This window comes from Anser anser, assembly GCF_964211835.1.
Source record: "Anser anser genome assembly, chromosome: 9".
NCBI lineage: Eukaryota > Metazoa > Chordata > Aves > Anseriformes > Anatidae > Anser > Anser anser.
The window spans coordinates 18,201,120-18,226,376 of NC_139729.1; the positions used below are offsets into that span (position 1 = coordinate 18,201,120).

Consider the following 25,257-nt stretch of genomic DNA (forward strand, 5'->3'; position numbering starts at 1 on the left):
TCATGACAGAATCTAAAGAAGTTAGAGATGGAAGTGATCTATTAGGTCCGTTTGCATTCTCTCATGAGCCAGGCAGAACTTTCCCTGGGCTATATTCCTTCCTTTGCCTGGTCTTGTTTTCAATCACTCAAGCAAAGGGACTTGAACAGCCAGGCAAAGCTGTCTTCCTGCAGCAGCAGCAGCAGCACCGGGTAATCTTGTATCTCTGATCAGAACTGAGCCCCACAGTTGTACAATGTGTACTTAGGCATGTTTGATGTGGTTACACAAATCCTATGCAGAAATGCATTTAATTTCTGTAAGTACTCGTCTTCCAAGAATTTTTAAGACCTTGCAATAAATACAGCCAAAGCCATCATTCAACAAATTGAAATCACAGTTGTATTAATGATGTTGCTATATTCAGATTAAATTTAACCCTCGTGACTGTTTCTTGTAATCCAGCAAAGCGAGTGGGTCAGCAGGAGTTATGATCAGAGAGCTGAGTGAGCATTCCTTCCACGGCATCTCTGCCACTGCTTCCCTGATTTAAGGCACTCCCCCCAGGGACCCCTCACCTAGGCAGAGTGCACTTGCTAACATATTTCTGTGGATGCTTTGCCTGCCTCCACTGAGAGTCTCTGCTGGATTTCATATGTCAAATTAACTCAGTGTTGTTTTCTAAGGTTTACTTGAGGGTCTGTCCCTTTGCAGCAGTGGCTGCTTCCAGGACACTGATGTTCCACCTCATGCAAGCCAGTAGCAGTCACTGACTCAGAAAAAAACGTGGTTGTGGAAGTCACTTTTTCACCAGTCAGGGTCCTGGTTTTCTTCCCTTGAAAGCATAGCACAGGAAGGTGCCCTCCAGCAGCTCAAAGAGATCGCAGCACAGATAAGCTACAATGTGCATGCCACTCTCGAGTAGCTGGGCTCACATGAGGTGTAAGAAGTCCCTTCTGCCAGAGACAGGGGGCTGTAAGAATAAATGCCCAGAGGATTTTCTAGCCCAGTTACATCTAACCAACAGACATGTTTTGTTTCCTTAAAATGACCCTGGACATTTCTGGGGTCAGCAGAGCTAAATAAAACAACCAGCAACAATGCTGTGGTCTAGGAAAGGGCAAGATTTTTCAAAGGCTTAGCTCGTCTTGGCAGTACAGCTCCTGTACACAGCGATGGAAGTGTTTAAGCCATCAGAAAAAGCCGGCAGTGACCTGCAGAAAGATGCAGGGCCCAGTGAGATACGCAGCATCTTGCTAATGACCAGCTGCGGGTCAGGAGATGACACCGCGGGGGGACATTGCCATCCGCCAGGCAGCAGGCAGAGCTCGGCTGGCCTGGCGTGCCTCCGTCCTCTCCACAGCCCTGGGCACGCTGGCTCCATGGAGGCCCAGCAAGGGAGATTTAAGTTTTTAGAGATAGCACCCAGGAGTGGGGATTCTTCAGAAATGTGCTCAAAACTTTTCAAGAGAGCAATCTCACCAGAAAATCAGTGTCTCCTCTGGGCTGCATATCCTGAAGCTAAAAACCTCTCTGGCACTGATTGGCTTCAGCCACCTACCCTTTTGGTCACCAGAATTAAACAAAGGCATCAAGGAAAACCGAGTGAAATTTTATGGACTTCTAGAACTTGCACAAAATAAAGCTCGGGATTTTGCTTGGCCAAATACTTGAACTAGGAATGTGAGGACAGCTGTAAATTGTACCCCAACAAGCTCATCTTTTTTTTTTTTTTTTTTTTTTTTTTTTTTCCCTCCAGGCAAAGCTGGCAGTTTTCTGCCCTTAGCACATGGTGCTGCCTAATGAGGATACAGAGCCATCCAGCCCAGAGCCAGCCTTCTGCCTGGTCCAGGAACCGTCTTCTGGCATGGAGAAAAATGGCTGAGGATTGATGGGTTGGGAGCGTGGTGCCAGACACATCCTGCTGCTCCAGCTCCTCTTGGATCTGTCTGGATCCCCTTCCTCCCTGCCCAGAATTGTGCTTCCCAGGTGGCTTTTGGTTTTAGAACCAGGAACACATTCCCAAAGAAAGAGGACATTTTACAAGTGGTCCAGAGCCTTGGCCAGGTCTTGCAGCACTGTAGAGCCACCCTGCAGGGTGTAGCCATGCCCCCAGAGCCACATTCTCCTGGGAACCAGGCTGGGATTTGGCCGTGGAGAGAAGCACCGTAGGCATTTCTCCCCCATCAGCGTATCCCTGCTGCACAAGCCTCAGTTTGGCACCGAGCATATTGCTAAACCTACACGCCTTGCAACCCTCACCCTCTCCAGAGAGAGAGAAAGCCGATGCACAGTGGCGAGGTGCCACACATTGCCCTCCCCAGCAGCCACCATCTCAGCGGGCACACCTGGGGTGCATCGCACCACCTACCAGCACCCCCTCCAAAAAAATAATGCACTTGTAAACCTTGGGCCTCAGGTAAGGGGCTGGGGGAGGGCTGGAGGTGGCCCCGTTGCTTCACGCTGCACATTAGCAGCCGAGTTCACTTCACAAACACAAGGTGCGCTGTCAGAACGGCCTGGGGCAAAGTTTGTACTTTGCTTGAATTCTAACTTTTGTTTACCAAGGTAATAAACCGGTCTTCTCTTCCAGGTGTAAATGCTATTATGAAAAGGCATATTTGTGTTTCATCTCACCTCAGATGTACAGTATGTGCTCACATCCTACACCGTGCGTACAGCCCACATCGCTCCAGATCAAGGAGAAGAAAGGAAAAGGGGTAAAAATAATTATCCCCACTCTGTCCTCAAAAACAGTGTTCTAGAGGACTTGGGACCTTAGTGGGGTCTCTGTCCCTTCAAACCCTCTGTGTAGCCTTGAGGACGTGCTCAGACATTTCCCGCATCCCCACTATTGTGCCCAGGCAGACCTGGCACAGGGAGCTGGTGGAGACGACCCTGTGCAGATGAGCTGGTCTCCAAACAGCTGAGTTTAGTTTCACCAAACTAGATGGGTTGCCAGCTTGGCTCCCTTCCCCAAAAACCGCCCGCATCTCCATCGCGCTGCGTGCATTCAGATACGCATTTGGTGTAATCTCACTGAAACCAATGGCAGAGGAGAAGGAGGTGGAAGAAAAAAAAAAAAAAAAAACTTGGCATAGTTGTTTCTTACTCTTCACCTCCTGTTCCTGGTGTCTTGCCCACTTGGCAAGATCTAGAGATAGCAGACGCGCTCTGGATAAAAATGACCTAAATGTTTCCTCATCCCTTCAAACCTGTTCGGTGGCCTTCTGTCTCCAACCCGCGAGTAATTTGGCCTGGCCACTGAGGCCGGCACCCGAGCACTCGTGAAAACCAACGCCACGAGATCTGCAGCGACTGAAGTGGTCAGGGCCCTGCTCCGGAGCGTGGCTCCCCCGGCACGGCTCGGCTCGGCACGGCTTGGCATGGCACGGCATGGCACCGCGGGCAAGAGCACCGCCTGCCGAAGCAGCGTGCCTGCTCCCAGCATCGCCTCGCTCCTCTCCCATTATGGCCCTGACCTCACCTGCTCCCACTGAGCTTATAAAATTTCATGAGATGACATCTTGAAAAGCTGAGTGTGAACCGCCAGGCTTGGATGGAGCCCTCACAGAAGCTGACCAGCTGCAGGTCAGCAATAATTTCCTCCCTTGCCTGTTGTAGCCCTTTATGAGCAGATTTAAGAGGGCAATAACTGTGCAGTAATTTTTTTTTTACACTAACTATTTATTCTATTAAAAGCCCATGCCCGTAACTCCATCCGTGCAACAGAAAAGCAGCGGGAGAGAAGGATGAGAAAGGGCTGATGAAGACCCCAGCCTGATCAGTGCCCGGTGATGATGACGGTGACCAGCGCGGGCGCTTTCTCAGAACACCTTTGCTCCTGAAATCAGAAACCTCGCGGACGGATGCAGGCTGCCAGCACCGTGCAGGTCGCAGCCTGCCCGCGCCCAGACGCCTTCCCCACCCCCAGTGTTTACGCCGGAGTGCTCGCACTGATGAGGGCTCAATCTGTGCCCCGAGCTCCGCACCTCACTGCCCACCCCTCAGCGTCCCTGCACCGCCCTGCGTGCCCCAGCGCCGGACCCGCACCCCCATGGGGCGGATGGAGGGGATGCGGGTCCCCGGCTGCGCTTCTGTGCCTCTGCTTCGCTTCAGGAGCCAACAGATCCTCATCTGGAGCAGTCTGAGAGGTTTTTCTCTTCGTGCCCAAAACACTTGTTGAAGGTTCTCAGCAGCTTTTGCATGCACGCTGTTATTTCTCAGCTTCCCCTATTCCTTTACAAAGTGGGAAAACTGCCCACAGGGAAGCCATTCCCCTCAGCCACCAAACCCAAGCACTACCGGCAGCTCTGCTGCCCCTTCCCACCAAATTTCCGCTTGGCCACCTCACACATGAGTTGAGCGAGAACATACTCAGCAAAGCGGGCTGCTTGCAGCAGCGGGGTGAAGGGCCCGAGTCTGGTCCACCACTAACCAGCGGTGGGAAGCCCCCAAGAAGGGGAAACCAGCAGGGCCCAGGGAACTGGCCTGCTCTCTGCTCCTCGGCCGGGACTGATTGCAAATGAGCAACTGGCAAGGCTGGTGGAGGATGGGACCGGCGTGGGTTTCCTCTCGTGCCCATGAGGCTGTGGGATGATTCCTGCCCCGTGCCAGCTTGGATTCACCCATCGGCTGGGTGGGGCGGAGGAGACCACGTCTGGGTCCACCCAGCGCTCCCAAAGACAGAGCCACATGTCACCCCAGTTTGGGAACGGGTGTGTTCAGTGGCCAGATCAAGGCACGGTAAGAGGCCTAGAACTTGTTTGACACGGGCTATTATTTCACGGCACCTGGAGTGTATTCCGCACGTCCTTTAAGTGCTCCAGCAAAGTAATGGCCCCGGCCAGGCTTTCCAATCGTGTTCTTCTAACACGTCGGTTTGGTTCTTCCAGAACAGGGAGGGGGTGGCATTTTGCCAGCGTTATGTAAGAAGCAGAGTGATTGCGTAAGTTCAGTTGGTCGCAAAGGTATAAAATAGGCTTTATTGGCTTTTACTGCCACTGGAAAGTTTTCCAGAGGCCTCTGGACATTTTCACGAGGAGCTTGTCCTTTTCTAGAGGATTCCTTGGGATCCTCTTTCTTCTGGGTGCTTTTGCTGTCACAAACCATTGTGCAAAGGGAAATGTTTGGTTTTGTGCAGGAAGCAGTAGAAGGACGTTGTATGTCACTTCGCCGGAGCTGCCTGAAGTGCTTGAGTTGTTCTACTGACATGCAAGCTGTGCAGTCAGAAGCAGATGCTTGCTTTAAATCAGTCCCCAGATGCGAGCCTGGGACACTTGGTGCACTTGTTCCGTCCCCCGGAGAGCACCAGCGAGGCCATATGACTGCAACTAAGCAGAGCTGCTCTACTTGAGATCTTTCCTGAGAACTGCATAGTAAATAACATCTGATACCAACAGTAGGAGCTTGGCATAATTTCCCAAGCAGGGGAGGATCGTTGCATTTCGCACGTCCAGGTGGGGCGTGATCTTGTGTCTTTCAGGGAATGGGAAGAATGATACAGCATCTGCAGCGATCACCTGTAGCACACAAACAAATGGCAAGCTGAGCTTTGTCCCTCTGAATGTCTCCTATACACGCAGCATTAAGCATATGGAAAAGACTTTGCAAGACCAAGGCCCGATCAGAAGCTAATGCATTCCCAGGTTCAATAACAAGTACACTTTGTACATCGGAGGAATGGCAGGCTGCCCAGAGCTTTTGGGCAGATGCTGTTTCTAAAGAAATTAAATGCGTGAATAGATAATAACCAAAAGAAATCCCTGCTGGAATAGAGAATGGACAACCTCCTTCTGATAAAATCAAGTTCTTGCTCAATCATTCCCCACTTGAACACGAAGACCAACCTGAAGGTCCTGGAGCCTTCAAACACGCGGTTGGGTTTCTTTCCTGTTTGCCGTGCTGCACCTTATTCTTGGAACTGGAAAACACGGCAAGGACGGCTCCTGTGTCCCAGTGCAGGAGGAACCAAGTGGTGGCCCAACGAGGAAGGCCTTCACAACAGCGAGCGGGGGCCCAGTGCTGAAAAGATGAACGTGAGATTGGCGAGGACTGTCCGATCTGTGACGTGGGCAGGAGTGAGGTGAGGGTCAGGGTTAGAGGGATGGAGAGAGGTAACCGCAAACCACCTCGGTATTTCAAGCAGCGTCCAGTCATGATGCAGGGTGATTTCCTCAGCTTGCCTCCCCTGCTGGTGGATCTTCTCCCCAGGCTGCTGCCAGAGCCTGCTGGTGCTGTGCCCACCTCTGGCTGATGTGGCTTTTGCTGGTCTCACTGGGAGCCCTGTGGGAGCTGAACAAATACCGAGCCATGCTCAGTGGGCCTTCTGGCAAGGAGAGCTGAACACCTAGATGGCAGGACGGTGCTGTTGATTTTGGTGTGGCCACTGTCACCTGCTGGCATGTGAAGGTGGTCAGAGGAAACTGTGTCCCGCAAACCATGCTGCTGGCACCACATGAAGGCTTCTGGGAAGTGCAGAGATGTTTGGCCAGCCCTTCTCCAAGGATCGGGGTCCATGCCTTGCTTCTTTTGTCCCTCTTGCCCCCCATAGCCCGAGGGGTGGTGCAGCCCCACAAAATCTCTTCCAAGGCCATGAATGTGAAGGACAGTGATGGTTCTGCCCAGGACGTGGCTCTGGAAACCAGGGGACAGAGCACATAACTGTAGCTAGGAGGCAGGTGGAGACGCCCTGAGCAACAAGTGGGACACTTTTAGATGTCAGACATGTGAGACAGCTGCCTGCCAAGCCCACAAGTTCTCCTTTTGCCTCCTGGTGAGGGTAGCCAGGGGATTAGCTGTAGTGCGGTTGCCAAATCAAAACCCCGATGTTGTGCTGTTGACAGCAGTGTGAGGACAGGAGGGTTTTGCACACAGGCTTGGTGCCCCAGCCCGGGCTGTGTGCTGCACATGGCTGGGATGTGGCTCTTGACCATCAGGACCACCAGGATGCCTCTGAAATGTCTCACCGTGAGAGGGAAGCTCAGTGCAGCCAGTCATCTAGGACAGCTGCAATATCTGGAGTTCCTGGATCTCACACAACCTCTGAAATACATTTCTGGTCTATGTGACAAGTGGTTTATTTTCAACACCTAGAGCATAGTAGGCAAGTGAGATGATGGGCTGTCATCTAGGGCACTTTATGCTCGTTTAGTGCCAACTATGTTACAATATCATTTTGATGTCACCATTTCCTCCTGCTGAAATAAAAAAAAAAAAAAAATTCCATTGCCAGACAACATTTCTCAGCAGGGAGATCTCTGGGTTTGTTTTCCATTACACCTGCTTTTTATGACTTCATTGACTTGTTCAGAAAAGGAAGAGGAAGAAACTAGAGGGAACAAAATTAATAATTTTCTATAACTTTAAATCCTTTTAATTATAACAGATCTGAATCCTTTAAAAACTACCTGACTTCAGAGTGTCAACATGCAGTTGATGTCATGAAGTATTCATGGGGTTTGGGATTAAAGCTGACATTTTTTAGAGTGATTAAATTTGAGAACCTGTTGACTAGAGCTGGGTTTTCATTATCCCTCCAACACGAGTGGAAAGTTTCAGGATTTGACAGTTTCTAAGTATCCAGCACACCTCTGTGGAGCCCACACAAACAAGCTGGGGACAGCAGCAGCAGGCAGTACCCAGCGATGGGTGCATGTTTTCTCTTACTGCAACTCCAAAACCTGATTGCTTATAAGCAGCACTTTCACCCCGATTTGTTCCACCGATCTCTTTCGCCAGGCTCCCCTGCTGCAAAATGGGGAGCAGCTGCAGGTGCCAAAGCGTTTGCCAGCAGAGGAGGGAGCGAGAAGTTCCTGGCATGGCCAGCCGAGCCATCGCCGTCTGCAGGCTCGCTGCTCGGCTGCTGTGGGGCAGCCGTGTTGCAGCAGGCGGACGCGTTGCTCAATGCCTTCCCCAGCTATTTGGGCTGGATGTGCTCCAAGGCAGCGCGTGGGGCTGGATGAAGCTCCTGCTCTGGGCGCAACTGCCGTGGGTGATGCGGTGAAGCAGGAGCCTGCACACCTCTGGGAGATGCTGCCAGACATGGAGGAATGTCCGAGTCCTCCTGGAGGAATGTTTTCCACGCAAAATATTGTCCCTGCTAGAGTAAGGCGATCTGGTATCAACACAGGGCCCCTCTCAGGAGACCTGTCCTCAGGAAGAGCTTCGTTCCCAGTGGAGAGCGCTCCGCAGAGGTTACCTGCAGTGCAACCTGCAAATGAGCTCTGCGAGGACCGAGCTCTCCCGGGCGACACTTCCGAGTGTACAGACTGAAAAAGGCCCAAACTCCCTGCAGGGAAGCCCTGGGGACAGATCAGAGGCAAACCACTGAACTGCTGAGCAGCTTTAGCCAAAAGTGCCCCTGGTTTGACAATGGGGTTGGGGAACAGCTGGATTGGACCCTTCAGAGCCCATCAGCTTTGGTAGTGCACGAGGTTGCTCCCTGCTGGAGGTGTGCAGGGACCCAGGAGCCTGAAGGGTCTCTCACCAGCACCCACCCCACCCCTGCAACCTGGGGCTGGCTTGCTGGTGCCCCCGAGCTTCTAAGCACATGCAAGGGATGGAGCACGCAGGACACCCAGCCTTGGCCCTCTTGCTCAGGACCTTCCTCGCTCAGTCAAGATGCTCCAGCACATCCCAGGGAGACAAACCTCAAACCTCTGCACAACTCTGAAGGAAAACCAGTGAATAAAAGCACCTGGGGGTGATGAGAGACTTCCAGGCCTCAAAACAATGGGAATTTTTCCTTCTGAGCACTCTCTGCGGTGTCATCACCTGCTTCTCTCCCAGGGCAGGAGGAGTTGAGGTGGGCTGCCAGAACCCATGGCATCAACACGAGAGGTATTCTCCAAACCTTCCTCCTCCTCCTCTTCCTTCTCAGCCTGGCAGCACTTCGCTGCAATGCCCACATAATGATAGCACCTTGGTGTTTGCCTCGCAGGGCTGCTACAGGTGCCATTTCGGGGCATGGGCCCCAAAAGCACTCCAGTTCCCTATTGCAGGAAAAGTGAATCCTTGCACTTCCATGGGGCTGGGCACCTGCGGCAAGCTGCTGCCCTCCTGCACCTCCCAGAGCTCGCCAGGAAATGGTGCTTTCTGCAGGAAAAGCACTTTGGGCTTTTATTATTTTCTCTTTCTGCTCTTATTTCTTTTTTTTTTCCACGAGGGGGAGGGGAATTGAGCTGAGGGATTACGCTCGAAGTATATATTATAGGGAAAAAATATCCAATTGCTGTCTAATCGGGAGAATTTCCTTGATGCAGACAAATATCTCTGCCCAGAGGACTGAATTGCTTCTGCTTCCAGTTGCTGAGAACCACACTTTGTTAGATGGGAGTTTGATGAAAATCTCAAGTGGTGGCAAAAATGGAAATTTTGCAGAGATAGCTGCTGGATCCCTCAGAAAGGTCATGTCTGGCTGCTGAGGAGGCATTTTAAACCTTTCTTTGGACCAGACCTATTAGCGGGATGGCTTTGCCAGAGAAGAAAGAAGTGGTTTAGGAGAAGTGGATGACAGATGCAGTGAGGGGAGACAGAGTGAGGGATGAAGGTCCTTCGGTGCGAGCACATAGGCAGGAGAGGTGACCTGTGACCGGTGGATAAAAGTGTGGCTGAGGTTTCATTGGGGGACTTTCAGACTCCTAATTCGAGCTCTGGTACCAGGAACTTGCATTCCCCCCCCCAAAAAAAAAATATTGGTAGAGTAATTCAGAGTGCTACAAAGGTGATGCTATGCAAATTTCTGGTGGGAAATACAGCTGTCTTAAAACATTGATAGCCTGTGGTTTCATTTATGTGGTGGATGTTAATGCGTCTAATGGTTCTGAGAAGAGCTGCCTGAAAAAAATGAATTTGGAGTTGTTTTGTTTTATGAATAGTTCTGAAAAGTCAGGAAGGAGGGAATTAGTTTTAGATTGCGACTAGAACTATTTATTTAAATTACAGCATACGTGAAAGGTGAGGAGAAAATGTTGCACTTTGATTTGGAGCAATTTACAAGTAAAATGGAGGGGAATTTCAAACTGAAATAAACATTGCAAATGTACTTTCTTGGAATTTTTTTCTCAGGACAAACAATTTAGCACAACCCGCACTAATGCTCAAAACTATTTGTCACCAAATTTGCATTTTTCACACAAGGGAAGTTTCAGGTGAAAAAAAAAAAAAAATTCACCCATCCCCAGCCCTGAGCCTGGGAATATCTGCAGAGGTCTCGCAGCCCTTTGTTGTTGCATGGATTGACTCAGATGGACACTGACGCTCAGCACCTCCCTGCTGAGGACCCATCTCCAACTCCTGGATGAGGATGGATGTGTGCGACCCCCCTTCTATAATCCTGCAGCCCCCCGTCTGCAGGCCAGGGAACCCATCCCCAAGCTCTGCCCCAACGCCAACCACCTCTCCCAGCCCCGCAGCATCCAGCTCGTGGATCCAGAGACAGAAACATCACTCCCAACACGAGACCAGCGCCTCAGCTGTGTGGCTGCAGAGAAACCAGCCCTTCAGGGCTTTGCTCGTAGCTGAAATTTGGCTCCCTGGCTGGGGATGCAGCATCTTCTCCCCTGCCCCAGCACCCATGGACGGAGGGGACGAGCACCCTAAGAAGTGGTGGCAGGAGGTGGTCACACAGCACAGCCCGCGTGGACCTCAGCCAGCCCCAGCTTCAAGTCCCAGAGGACACGGCAGTGGTTTAATAACATTAGGCAGCCAAGGTTAGGAGCAACATTTTTCTCAGAGGTAGGTTAAGTGGGAGGAAATAGTTTTTCATCTGAAATGAGCTGAAAGTCCATTTTAGAGCCATGTGCATTAACTCTTCAGGGGCAGCAAGGTTTGGAGACACCGCTAATGGCTTCCATGAATCTCTCAGAGTGGGATGAACCAGGGCAGCTTTTGAAGTGGTTCATATTTTCTGAAATGGCTCAGAAGGCACCACTGAGGCAGCCTGAATTTCCCATACTCCAGAAGCTAGGCAAAGAAACATTAAAAAAAAGGGGGGGGGGGGGGCATTTTTAAATCCAAACCTCCTTCTTTCCCGTAGCCTTAATCGTTCCCTGTGACCCGCAGCCCAAACAATGAAGCAGTGTGCTGGGGCCTGAGAACCATCCATTAATGTTTACAAGACACTGAGATAATAAGGGAAGAGAGCCATAGAAATAGCGCCTATGAATAAATGACAGAAATAATATGTTCGTTCTCTGCAATTACTCATGCTCTCAGGACTTGAACAGGTGCACAAGTTTTTACAGGTTTGGGCCTTGATTTGTTCCAAAGATCCCTTAAGATCAGCTCGTTTGCTGCGTGAGCACTTACAGCATCTACTTGGCTGCCCTGGATAGGAAGGGGGGAAGCTGCTGGCTACCAGGAATTTGGCACCGTCACCAGATGACTTCAGCCATGTTAGTGACACAGTGACACAGCCGTGCTAGTGGTCACTCACCGAAACACAGCGCTGACAAATGCCACAGAGGCGTGGAGCTGGGGAGGTCCAGGAGGACAAACACTGTTTAGGTTTTACAGTGCCAATTCCACTAGGAACGGAAAAATGTATTTCCATTTTCCCAATCCCAGACATTCCTGGGAGCATAGGCCGTGGCTGTGCTATTTTTAAAATCAACAAGTTCTTCTGATGAAAAAGCAAAGTTCCTGATCCCGTGATTGCAACAGGGGAAGGATCTGTCCCCTCGCAGCCAAGCTTCCTGCCAGCTGGCCCTGCTGGCTGCCCAAGCCCTGTCCCAGGGATGCACAAGCTGCGTCTTATCTGGCAGGTCAGGCCGGAACAATGGGATTGAGACATTTCGAGATAACATCTGGGAGAGCAAGATAAATCAAGGTGAGCTGATTTGTCAATCTCTGCCGCACGCTGTAAAGCAAACAGCCGTCGTGCTGCCCTCGCAGCTCTGGCTGAGCTGCACCTTCATGGCATGCCAGTCCGCCTGTCTGTCCGTCCGCCTCGCTTATTTCCCCTCACCACGAAGGGGTGATGCAGTGTGATGGAAACACCTGAACAATACGTCTTAAATGGCAAAGCGTTTTGCACTAGAAAAATGCAAAAGTGATCCCGTTTCCATTTTCTGTGTGCTTTTCTCCTTTATCAGCGTCACGTAGTGGCACGCGGTGCCAGAAGGCGGCCGTCCCATCACCAGGCTGCGCCTGCTGAGCCTTCTCTTGTTCTCAGCTCAGTTTTACACTGGCTACTTTGTACCAGTTGAAATGTCTTATCTCCTTTGCTAGATCAAGGTCTTCCCTCCCTGTGTCGCAGTTCAGCAGTCTGGCATTCAGGAATTGCAAGTTTCATCTAACTCCAGCTGCTCTGGGTCTCTGCACAAGTCACTGCATTTCCCTCTGACCTGATCACTCCAAAGCCTGGCTTAAACCTCACCACCTGCCATGGGCTAAGCCCTTGCTTCCTGCTAAGGATCCGTTCAGTCTGATGGATGAGGATGGAGGTAACTCCGTGTTTCCCCAAATTCAACTTGACACACAGAAGTGATGCTTGGAAAGCCCGAGGATGCAGGAAAAGCGAGGGGACTTCACGCTGCTTTCAGGACAGGTGTGCTTGTAGTGGATATCTCAAAGAGCTCTATGACATTAATTGAGCCATCTTTACTAACTAGATCATAAAAAAACAGGTATCCACCTTCTGCTACAGGGTCAGCAAAAACAGGGGCTATGGTGAAGGGTGCAACCAGCCTACCGTGTGCTGCTCCTTTGGGGCCCAACTGCAGCATCTGGATTTGTGCGGCTGATACGGAAGCAGCACATTTGGCCAGCCCCAGGGAAGGTGCTCACAGTGGGGTATATGCCCAGGCTCACACGGCAGCCCAGCACCGAACCATACCACCTCCCAGTTCACACCCACTCGTTGCCCCAGAAGCTCTTGGCCAGCAGAAGTTGCCCAAGTCTCCAGAGTGAAGTTCTCAGTGTTATCATTACTGTTGCAGTGTCTGGAGAGACCCAGCCAAGACCAAGGGACTTGTTTTCCTGCATCCTACATGCTGCATGCTCGGAGGGAGTTTCTCTGCCTACGAACATACTCACTAAGATCCTGGTCTCGTAAACTCTTACAGGCATTACCATAAAACATCGTGAAAGGAAGATGGCCAGGCCCTATGGAAATTGCCTGCTCCTCTCCCTGCGTTTAATTAACGTGTCCGCAGGCTTCAGCTGACCTGAAACAATCGGTGGGTGGGAAAGGCAGGGCAGGGAGAGCTGGGGAGCAGCTGGTGCCCTGTTCTGAGCACAACCCGGCCAGCATGGGGCTCTGCCTGGGTTGGTCCCATGGCACACACTGCTCCGGGGGCTGTCCCACATGCTGCCAGCGTCCCCTGTGTGTTTGGCTCTTGGTAGGCAGTGAATGAGTCTGAATGTCTCTGTCAAGATGCCCTCCTGTCAAAGCTGCACGGTTCCCTAGTTTTGTACTTCTGCTCATTGCACAAACACATTTATTACTCCTGAGAGCCGCCCTCCACAGACCTGCACACCTGCAAGCGACGGCTGCGGCACTGACCCCTCCAGTGCAGGAGCTGCACAGGGACATGAAAATCAGTGGTCCCTGGCCAGCACCGACATGCTCGGGGCTTTCTGCAGCCAGCTCTCTAAATGCCAGAGCTAGACCCAGTCTGTGCGACAGACCTTCTCCCTCCCGAGGGAAAGCCCTACACTGTCATCCTCCTGCCTTACCCAGACAGACAGACCGATGAACCCTTAAGATACCGGGAACGCCGGCTGCTAATAAGGTTGGCCAATGCCTGGGATGTCTAAAGGCTGTGGGTGTCTTAGCTGAGCTCTTCCTGCTCAAGAGAAGGCTAATTAATCAGCTCTGCTATTCTGGCATCACCCAAAAGTGAAAATACTTTCTGGCAGAGCAGCAGGCACAAAATTAGCTGCTACATTAAACTGCCAAATCTCCTTTACTCCTTTATTAGTTGCATTTGGTGATGATGAGGAGCGAGGCATTAACCGGTCCCTGATGGATAAAGAAACTATTACTCTGCTTTCTCTTTGCAGCAGGGAGGAGGAAATAGGTTTTATTACAGAGATTTCCTTGAAGACATTCACTTGACTTTGTGGCATCAGAGACGGAAGAGAAATGAAGAACACAGAAATCTTGGCACAGCAGGAGAGATTGCGCACAGATAATAAAAGAGAGAAGTACCGGGTCAACGGGGATCTGGAATGTACTTAGGTGATTGAATCCCTGCATCGGGTCGAAGCACTGACGATCTGCTGGGCTCAGCATCACAGCCAGGCTCTCGGTGCTAGCAGTGCGGGCCTAAACCATGAAACCTGCTGGGGTCAAAAGGTTTGATTCTCCAGAATGGCACAGAGCAGAACAGAGATAACAGGTTATTCAGTATTTTTTTTTTCTCCTTTTATTCCCCTTCCCCCCATCCAGCTAGATCTTGAACATATTTACCCCTCTTCATCTTAGATCCTGGCTAACATGGCATGGCCCTCCTAAAGGTAGGAACATACTGGAATAGCCCATGCCAATTGCTCTATCCACGTCCTGAAATATCCATCAAGGGTCATGGACCAAAGTCCAGCATACGAGCTGCAGATGGAAGTGGTGGTGAGGGAATGGGGCAGGCTGCCAGCTGGGTGACTAGGCTGCAGGACGTGCCATGCCCACAGTCTGCCACCTCTGCTCCAAAAAGGGCCAAAACGGGGAGAGGGGTGGGCAAGAATCTTAAAAATCACTCTAGAATGAGATGCTGAACTTATGCTTTAGCATAATCCCAAATTCCTGAGTTTTCCACCCATTTCCAAGCAAGACAAACACGGCCTGGAGGCAGACATCCAAGTTGCCCGCAGCTGGCAGGAGCGGGAGGGCATGTCTGGCACGGGGGTGGCCTAAACATGGTGGGGGACCAACGGTCCAAGAATAAATGTAGGGTGGAAGCTCGAAGAAGCACCCTAACCATGAGTGAAAAGAGGTCCTGCACGAGGCAGCCAGAAGCAAGGAGCCAAGGTGGTGAGCGTACAGCTGCCAAAAGTTTGTGGTGGCCCAGAGTGGCATGGGGCGGCCTCCGTGGCCCACCTGGGCCTCCTGCTCTTCGTCACTGAGGGGCCATCCTCATCTCGTGGTCTCTTGGTGCTCAGGCACCAGGAGGGCTCAGGAGAACATCATAAAACCATCTGTGCCCATCACTTCTGACACTGAGGGGAGAAGGCACAGGCTGGAGGTCCGAGGAAGCCGTCCCGGTCAGGGAGGGTTTGAACCTCCTGTGGGGGAAAGCAGCAGCGAGGGGAAAGGTTGTACGGGCTGGTGCAGCACCGCGGAGCAAGGAGGCTGTTTCATCCTGGAAACAGCCAGTGCTCTGCCCTGCGCTCACCCGAAAGGACCCAAGGCAAAGAGCTGCAGGAAGGGCAGCCTCATCCATGCATAATGCAGCCCAGGAGGGGAGCACCTCCCCGCCTCAAACCCCAGCAGGGTATGTGACGGTCTGGTGAGATGAGCTTCCTTCCCAGGACACATCCTCCAAGAGCCCGGCCGTTGCTGGCTGCTGCTCAAGGCACCGTCCCGCAGCCCCGGGACCTCTCCCCAGCTCTGCTGCAGCCTCCGGTCCTCTCTGCCTCTCTCGGCCTCACTTTCTGCATCTGCAGCGCGGAGCTGAGGGTAATTACAGCCCCTAGAGCGGAGCTGCGTGGCTTGGCTTTCCTCCTATTTCCAAAACGCTCCGAGATGAAAGGTGCTTGAGAGAGCAGGGTATTGTTATTACTAATAATTACAAAAATTAACCAAATATTTGTCTAACAGCATCCATCCCTGCTGCTGTTTTTCACATAAAACACACACCTGCCCTGGCTGCCAAACCAAAGCCCCAGACTCACTGCATTAGCCCTCCAGTATCGAGAAGGGGGGCAAAAAGCGCCTTGGGTCTGAAAAGGGTTGTCTGTTCCAGCAATTAATTTAATTGGCCTAAAAATAACCCAGGTACACTGCGGATCCAAATTGCTTGCTGACAACAAACCCAAACAGGGCCCACGGGCAGCCAGGCAGCGGGTTCACCGCCGCAGCCGAAGCTGTGGGGCCGATCCTGGCACCCGAGCGTTTTTTTTCTCCTGGTATGAGCCACCGCTCGCTGCTGCGGAGCCGGGCTCTCGTAAAACGTTTATCAATGCCTGGGCATCTTCCAAACTGAGAAAGGGTGCGCGCGGAGAGAAGTCTCCCCTCGCAGTCAGCAGGGACTGGATTTCATCACTCGTTTTAATTCACGTCCTTATAATTTTATTGCCTTCCCCCCCCACCCCCTTTTCTAATAAGCTCCTCTAACACCTAATAAAATCAGTCCTTTTCCCTTCTACTTACCTCCCCCTGCTGCCATCGCGATTACCTAGACAAGAAAAATACAGAGCACGGGGTCCTGCCGGCTGAGGTTTTAGTGACTGATTTCAACCGACGTGAGCAGAATCGGCAATAAACTTCAATGTCATGGTATTTTGATTCCTCCTTCTTCCGTATCGCATGAAATATCTGAAGGGGACAAACGCCAGGGAGCGAGAGGAATTCTTTCAGGTCGCATAGCCAAAAATGAAACTAAGAAAGGAGCCATTTCCAGAGAGGGAGATGCAGTCAGCTGTGCCATAGTTATCTGTAATAGATGGCATCTCTCACTGACGCGATCTCTATTATCCTCCTATCTCAGCATCTCACAGCCCTTAATAGATTCTTCCTCCCAGCATCTTTGCGAGGCCGTGCCATTGTCTTATCCGCATTTTACCCACTGGGACCAGAAGCATAAACAGGCCAAGACCCAGCTCCCCTAACCTACTTTGGCACCCAGTTCCCCCTGTCGTAGTCTAAAAATCCGTCTGTATTCTGGTCACTAGGCCACGTACCCATGAGTTTATTTGTGAAGGTAGATAAAATGCTCTGTGACCACAGAGAGTCAAACAAAGCTCGTAAAAACCAAGTTTGTTATTTCCTGCTCTGCTTTCAAAACAAAACACAATAATTTTAGCAGACAATTAAACTCTCTGATTTCCAAGGGAGGAAGGCACACAAATACTTTTGAGGATCTGAGCCCACATGATTATGTAAGGAATTAGCAGGAGGGAATTAACCCAATCGCTGGAGCATCCTTGTAGCAAGGCTCTCATCCACACTCAGGGATGCTTCAGGGGAACACACCGGAAAGAAATATAAATCCCCAAAATGCTTAAAATTCAAATCAGAAAAATGCCAGAAAATGCCACGACGTTGCTCCAGGCCGGGGCATCTCCGGCCCTGCCACCATGCTGCTGTTCGCACTGCCTGAAGCCAGCAAAACCAAGCCCAAGCCCCTTGCAGGCTCTCTCTCCGGCCCATGGGACTGGGTGGCGAGCCCAGGGGCACGTGGTCCGTGTGTGGCCCCCTCCCTTGGCACCCATGGGACATTTTTTCAGGGGGCCAGAAGTGCAAATGCACTCGCAGCAGAACACAGGGACGAGGCAGGAAGAGTGCAGGGTTTCCACATCTCGGCAAGGAGCTTGCATTCCTCCCTCCAGCCTGGGGCTGCTTATTAAATATGCTGTCATATTAAAACAAAACTATTACGAAAAAAAAAAAATAGAAATGAGCAGGATTCGGGGAAGCAGTGGGGTAGGCTGTCGGCCTGATCCTGCTCTCCCTGGGGCCGGGGCAGCGAGGGGCATTTTAGGTGAAGCTCAGGGAAGCAGAGGAGCGAAGCAGGTCAGCAACAGGTTCCTCCGTCCCAGCCGGGGTGGGATAGAAGGGAAACCTGGCCACTTTCCCATATTTCACACCGTTGCAGCCCCATTTATCACCCTGGAAGCGGCGGGACCGCTCGCACGAGCGAGGGCTGAGGCAGCCCTGGCAGCACAGAGCGTGGCCGGGGGAATTAAACCCCGTGGCCGGGACGGCAGCAGCCCCACGCGCGGCCGGCGATGCCAGCACCCCGTCCCCGCCGTGCTGGGAACCTCCCGCAGCCCTGGGCTTCACCTGGTGTTTAATGATTCACCTCCCCAGCAGCCCGCCTGTACCTTTGTAATCTTTCTGAAGGTTAACTTGTTGATCCTGGAAACTCGTCTTGAGAGAGCGAGGCAGGCAATTTTTCAGAGAGGCTCGGAGGGGAAAGTATCGTGTTTTCTGATGGAAAGTGTTTTGTTTTTTCTTCTTGAGGGAGGAGGAAGGAGAAATAAATTGCAAAATTCAGAGGGGCTGATAAGACTTTGGAGAGAGAAAAGAAGAAGGGGGAAAAAAAAAAGGAAAGAAATATCCATAAAAAAAGAGACGAGGGGAGAAAAAGCATTTGGGTTCAGTTTCCAGCTCCTTGGAGAGGTTTTATTTCTGCTTTATAGGAATTAAAAATATATTTGTCATTTACTAGATTAAATAAAAATAATCCTGGACTTGAAATATTTTTAGGACTTGAAGAGTTATATTCTTATGGGCAATAATCTATTTGTAAACTCTAATGGAGTAACTGGCAATTTCATACAGCTCAGAGATCGATCCTTCCCTATTTGCCATGTACCTATGCAAATAAATATCCCATTCGATTCATGTCCATATCGTAGAATCTGCCTGGTTCTTTCTGAGTCCTTTAATATTTAATTATTGAAAATAAGGAGAAATCCCATGGGAATTTTAGCCTCAAAAAATAGCTGGTTTATTCTTGTCATTTGAGAGTAACAGAAAAGGACGGGAAAATCTAATTCTTTTTAAGTCCTAAAACTGAAACTCAAATAAGAAAAAAAAAGGACGAGAAGAAAAAATCTTAAAACCCAGGAACCAGCCCCCCCCCTCACATGAATATTCTGCTTTTTTTTTTTAATGTAGCTATTCATAGTCGTACCTAAATGTAGTCTATAAATCTACTAATATATTATTTAACACTCTAAATACTGGTATAAAAAATATAAAATAATTTGTTGGCAACGCATTTAATTGAATTCTTTTCAGAGACAGTTTGTTATTGCCAGCCATGCTTTTAAAGATAGTACAGAGAAATAAAAGAATTTCAGGAGGCAGTAAAACAAATAATTACCATTTTCATCATTACGTCCAGATAACCTCCCACCCAGTCACTAAATCCTTTAAGTCTAAATCAAAGGGTTTCACTGAAAGAAAATGTGCAGATCATTTCAAAGAATATAAAAATTACGCTGATGCTTTATTTGAAGAGAGAAATTGAAATTCCCGCAGCACTCGACTGGCTGAGATGTCCGAGGAGCTGTTAAACCCCCCTGCTGCTGCAGCTTGAACTCGAGAGGCCTGTTTGCAAACCATCAGGATCGATGCAAACCCCTCTTTTAATTTCCAGGGGCTTGCACTCAGGCTCCCTGCAAAACTTTGAGGCTCTGTCCTTTTCCTTAGGCTCTCTTCTGCATTTTGATGTCAGGGATCCGAGAGATTCTTGAACAGAAGAAAACAACGCTATTAACCATCCAAAACATTTATTTTATTTTTTTTTTCGAACAAAGCAACTTCTTTTGCACTAGGTTCGAGCAACTCCTTATCAGACAGGTATCTGTGGGGGTTACTGAGGTTTTTCTAACGTCGACAGCTGAAAGCTGACAGCTCAGCTGCAACGGGAGAGGTCAGCGTCCCCGCACAGTGCCAGGAGAGGGATTGAGCACTGCCACTGGTCACACGCTGAAGATTTCTGAAGGTGCCAGGATGAGAAAATGTGGGGAAAAGCAGGCGAGCAGGCGGACTGGGGACGTGGGGCGCGCTGGAGACGTGGGACAGGTGCTGCCATCAGGCATGCAAAGGCTGTCTGGCACAGCCCCGCCGAGGCGCTCCCAGACTTTGGTCCATAACTGGTTAAAAATTGATGGGGAGCGGGCAGGGGTGGGCAGCAGTCCTCTGGTGCAGCGCCTGGCAAAGCTGGGGCTGCTTAAATCAAATCCCATCTAAACCAAAGCTGAGGCACAGACAGCGAGGGCCGTCGGTGCTCTGTTGCACGGTGCCGGCACGACGGCAGGCTTTGCACCCCTTCCACGTGTAAATAATGTTTACTCGACCTCGTCCTGAGTGCTTGCGAGATTAGGCAGGCAGGCAGGCAGCTATCTCGCTCCTTCGGCTACACGGGAGGAAAGTCGTTTCTGACAGGCAAGTTTGCACTCTCTCCCGGCAGCGAGAGCTGAGGAGATTCGCAAGTTATTTGGGCGATTTCACGGGAATATGTCCTGGGACTTTACTGAGTGCAGTGGGACCACCTTTATCAAAGCGCTCTTTTTGCGGGATATTGATCCGAGCGGTGTTTATTGCCCCAAACGGGGCAACCTCATGCTGTGGCACGTGGCACCTAAGAGGCAACACTCTCAGACAGAGCAATGCCTTCACACGGGGGCTGGGGGGCACCACAGGGTGCCCCTCCCTGCTGTCCCTCCGTCTGTCCGTCCATCCCTCCACTCATCCCATCCTCCTGGGTGCCCCGGTGTCCCTCTGGGAGGCGCCGAGCTGTCACCCAACACCTCTGCACGGGGCGTGATGGGGGCAATAAAAATGGGGCTGGGGGCTTGTGGGGGGAAAGCTTGGGGTGGCAAGGAGCAGGGAGCCAGGGGGGGTCGGCTCAGGTGTGCCCAGGGCATGTTGGAACAGCCGGGCCCTGCCGTGACATTCAAGTTTTTCCACTTCCAGTCCTTTCGCGCACGGCGAGGACCAAGCCAGATCACAAACACTCCAATTAAAACAAAAAAAAAAAAAAAAGGGAGAGAGAGAGAAGAAAGCAAGAAAAAGTGCCCCGATGCACATCACGATACTCCACTCCCTGCCATTTACATGTTCCCTCTTCCCTCCTCACGGGGCTGATGGCTCTTCCGATACCGAGGAAAACATTTTGTTCTGCGCGAGGGCTAAAGCCTGCACATGACCAGCGAGAGGCGGCAGCTTGTTTAGCTTGTGGAGTTTATTTTAATTGCGGCCTTGTTTTGTAATGAGCGTGGCCGCGGCAGGGGGAGCCTGCTGGGAGCATGGGGCTGTTCCGGGGGAGTTTCCTTATCAATAAAAAGGAGTCTCATCTATTTAAATTTACCAGCACCGGATCGGATGTGTGCTTGCCGCCTTGGTTTGCGTGCAAGTTAAATCCTGCTCATTACAGGTTTCAGTGGCCAACAGGGACAGCGGGGCAGGGAGCACTGTCCCTGCTGAGCGCCGGCCTCCCCGGCCCCAGCCTCTGTCGGGGAGGAAGGAGGGGAGCTGATGCTGACAGGCAGAAAGCAGCCCGGTAAACTTGAGCAGTTTGTTATGATGATGCACGAAAAAAAAAAAAAAAAGAGGAAAGAAAAAAAAAAGAAACCCCATGTGATTTTTATGCAAATCAGGTGAATGGACGGTTAAAAAAACCCTAAATGTCAGGTAGATAAGATCGCATACACCTAGAGCAGTGTCATGATATTCTTTTGTACGTTACATTCATACTGGAAACCAAAACGTGTTACAGAAATCAGACACCCACAAAAAGCTCTGAGATTGCACTGAGAACAGGTTCCTGCAAAGCACCAACCTCTGACAAAAAAAAAAAAAAAATAGAAAAAAAAAAAAAGTAGGTTAGATTAGAAAACAAGATAGTTGGGCTGAACCAGGGAATACAGTGTCCCCGTGCAGCGTGTGGCCCGGCCTCGGGCACGCACCTCCATGTGCGCCCAGCTCCCTTCCAGCAGCGTCGTGCAGGCTGCGGCCGCCACCGTCCCCTGCTGCCACCGGGTGCTCTTCTGTAAGGCTGAACGGCCCCCTCCCGGACACAGCATTGGGGTCTGCTTTTTGGAAGGGGGCTGGAGAAGCCTTGTGGCCGGAAGGAGTTAATTTCTGAAGGGAAAAATGATTATGGGGTGCTGTTTATGTCGTGAGGTGAAGCGCTTCTTGACAGGGTCACCTGTGAAGAGGCGTGGGCCGCGGGGATGCTTCAAACCCACCGACGTGAGGGAAGGTCCCGCAGCCCCTCACCTCTCACCCCTGCCTCCGAAGGTCCCCAACACAGAGCTGTGGCCCTGGCAGAGGATCAGAAAGCGTCCCCAGCACCATTCAGCCCAGCAGCTCAGCCGGGGCAGATCACCCTCCGTCATGCCCAGCACGGCTCCGGCCTTGCTCTGCCAACACCACAGGGACCATTTTGCGGCGGCGATGCCCCCGTCCTGGCATCACCAAGCGGCACCAGGGTTGCAGCCCCAGTCCCAAGGAGAGCCAGCCCACGGCTGGCTGCGTGATGTGGGCAAGGGGGGCCCTGTGGCAGAGGGGTCCGGGCAGCCCCGCCGCCCCTCCGCGTGCTGCGGGCTCGTCGTCGCCTTCCTCTTGGGCAGCCGCCACCGGCTGCAGAGTGACCGCCCCGAGCCAGGGCCGGCCGGCACCCAGCTGGGCCAGGAGAGGGGCAGGAGGTGACAAGGCCTTGTCCTGCCCGGCACAGACCCCTCTGGCCTGTGGGGCACAGGCACGGCGAGGGGGATCCTGGGGAGACATTCCCTTCCCTGGCACCCTGGAGCCACCGTCGCTGCTTTTATGGGGTGCTGAAGCTGTGGTGGGAGGCAGCGTGGGAGCCCCATGGGTGACGAGTAGAGGGATGAGAAGACATTAAACTGCAGAATAAATTTAAAACAAAAAGAAAAAGAAAGAAAGAAAATCCCACCCTATGAAGACGCCCAGGCTGAGCGGGTGCCCGCCGAGTTCCCGGCCCAGCGGGGATGCTGGTGGGTGACCTCTGCATCCCCACGAACAGGGGGGGCACGCTGCAGACCGAGGCAGAGCCGGCCCCCCTCACAGTGCCACCGGAGCAGAAGTCACGCCTGACCCTGGGGCTCTGCAAAAACCCCGCCGCGAGCCCTCTCGCCCTGCCTAACTTTCTGCAAGCGTTGCGTCCAGCCAGGCACAGGGGCTGGCTAAACCGAAAGCGTCACGCTGCAGAAAAATGACAAACAGCAAAGAACCCTTTTTTTTTTTTTTTTTTTCCTTCTCCTTAACCCCTCCACCCCCCCCCCTCAGGCCTTTTAATTTCCGTGCTGTAAGGAAGCACAAGCCCGGAGGGCAGTCGGTGCGAGTGGGTCCCACGAGCCGGCCGCTCGCAAACACCTCCCGAGCCTGCTCCCGGGGCCCGGAGCCTCGCATGGCTCCGGCCGTGCTCCCTCGCTGGGAATCCCATCTTGCTTTTTAACTACAGCTTTCGAGCATATCTGAACCATCTCAAGTGTCTCGGCAGCACCGTTCTGATCTTGCCACCGGGCTATTTTTAATGATAAAATGAGTCGGATTAGCAGAACAGCTTTCTTCTTATCCCCCCCCCTCCCAACCCCCCCCCCCCGACTTTAGAGCAGGCACCGAGCATTTCAGCTCGTGAGCCCGGCTGCAAAATCAAAATAAAGGCAGCACCCGGCACGCAGGAACTTCCCAGCAAAGGCACCCGTTTGGTGGGGCTCGGCGGCGACTGAATCAGTAGCTCCGAGCCACTGTATTAGCGGAGGAGCGAGGGCACCGTGACCCGTGGTGGTTATTCTCATAAACAAATTTCTATTAATTGCAATGGGAAAGGCATCCCGGCCCGGAGCGCGCCCTCCCCCTGCTCGGCCACGCTGGGCAGCCCGCAGCCGAAAAAGTGTCGGGGGCAAACGGCACAGCAGGCTGGCGATGTGCTGATGCACCCCCGAGACAAACCCAAGCCGCAGGCCCCAGCGCCGGCACGGTCGGTCGAAATAAATACGCAAGGCTCGAGGCTGGAGAGGTATAAATCTCTACAGATTTACATACAGGGCGATACATTTACATACGGGACCGGAGCAACGCTCGGGTGGCGGCCCCCTCCCACCCCCCTCAGTCCTTGCCCTGCAAAACCCAACTGGAAGAAGGGTTTGCAGAAGTCTTCGCCTTATTCCCACCGCCTCCCGCAAGGGCCAGCGCAGGCCCTCGCCCTCCCCTCCGTACACCCGGCAATAGGAGCGGGCAAAAAGCGCCCGGAGAAAAAACCCCGGGCAGCCCGGGCTCGCCAGGAGGAGCCGACGGCGTTTTGCACCCCAGCAGAGATTCGCGGAGCAGCGGAGGAACGCGAGGATGTGCACACTTACAGGCTGGGCTGCAATAAGAACCACAAGAGCTACAGAGAATTAACCCACCGCTCGGGCGTCCTGGGAAGGAAAAGAGCGAAAGCGTCTGAAAATAAAAAATAATAAGGAAAAAAAAAATTTACATCGTCATCCTTTCTTTTTTTTTTTTTTTTCCTCCTCCTCGAGAATCCCAGCGTTAAGGAGCAAAGCCAAAAAAATAAAAAACGCAAAAAAAAAAAAAAAAAAGGAAAAAGAAGCGCATGGGGGTGTGAGGGGGGCTTTAAGGAAAAAGCTTCTGGCCCCAAGAGTAAATCCCATCTGAGGCTGTGAGCCGAGCGTCGATGTGTTTGTCAAAAATTAGCAAAAAAAAAAAAAAAAAAAAGAGGCAACGGAAGGAAAAATAATGAAAAATGCAAAATTCCAGTGCAGCACAGCAGGATCCTGGCTTTTTCTTTTTTTTTAAAAAGGGGGGGAGGGTTGGTTGTTGGAATGAGAAAGCGGTGCCCCCCCCCCCCAAAAAAAAGGGATAAAAGGGAAAAGGAGAAAAAAAGGGAAAAAAGGGGAAAGGGAAAAAAGGGGAAAAGGAGGAAAAAAAGGTGGGGAAATGGAGGAGAAAAAGGGGGGAAAATGGAAAAAAAGGGGGAAAGGGGAAAAAGGGAAAAGAGGGTGGAAAAGAGAAAAAAGGGAGAAAAGGGAAAAAAGGAGAAAAAGGGGAAAATGGGAGGAAAAGGAAAAAAGGGGGGAAAAGGAAAAAACAAGGAAAAAAGGGAAAAACAAGGGGAAAAAGGAAAAAACAAGAAAAAAGGGGAAAAAAACAAGGAAAAAACGAAAAAAGTAAAAAAAAATGAAAAAAAAAAGGAATTATTATAAAAAAAAATCATATATTTTTTCACACGCCCTCCTTCCCCCTGCATTATATTTTTGGGGGGAGGCGGGGGGGGGGTCCACGTGCGCTCAGCCCCGTCCCCGCTCTCGCACCCGGGACCCCCCTTTGCGTCCGCGCGGCGCGCGCGCTCCCCCGCGCCCGGTCGGGCGGGCGCGCGCGCGCGCGCTCCCGCCGCCACCCCGCCGCGCCCCCACGTCACGCCGCCGCCCGCCGCCACGTGACCCCCGCGGCCGGGCGAGACCACCGCGAGGGGGGGGAACACGGCGGGGAGCGGGGGGCAGCGGGACCCTCGCCGCCGCCGCGTCCCCACCGGGACACCGGCCGGGGGCACGGGGACACCGTCGGGGGCGTTCGGGCGGGGGGAGGCGTCCCGGCGGGGCGGCGGCGGCGGCGAGGAGGCGGTAGGGGAGGTCCCC

At 52.0% G+C, this 25,257-nt stretch overlaps 1 long non-coding RNA gene across 5 annotated transcripts; it reads right to left on the reverse strand.

The window, feature by feature from the left end:
- On the reverse strand, window positions 1-25,144 carry LOC310903949. Of its 5 annotated transcripts, none has more exons than XR_014587948.1 (3): window positions 23,977-25,144; window positions 17,965-19,339; window positions 1-16,456 (listed from the first exon to the last, which is right to left on the reverse strand). It is a non-coding gene; the product is annotated as an uncharacterized lncRNA (long non-coding RNA). The 5 variants fall into 5 exon arrangements; XR_014587949.1 differs by having other exon boundaries at window positions 1-15,674; window positions 16,292-19,339; XR_014587950.1 differs by having other exon boundaries at window positions 1-5,501; window positions 5,829-19,339.
- Window positions 25,145-25,257: the final 113 nt, after the last annotated feature.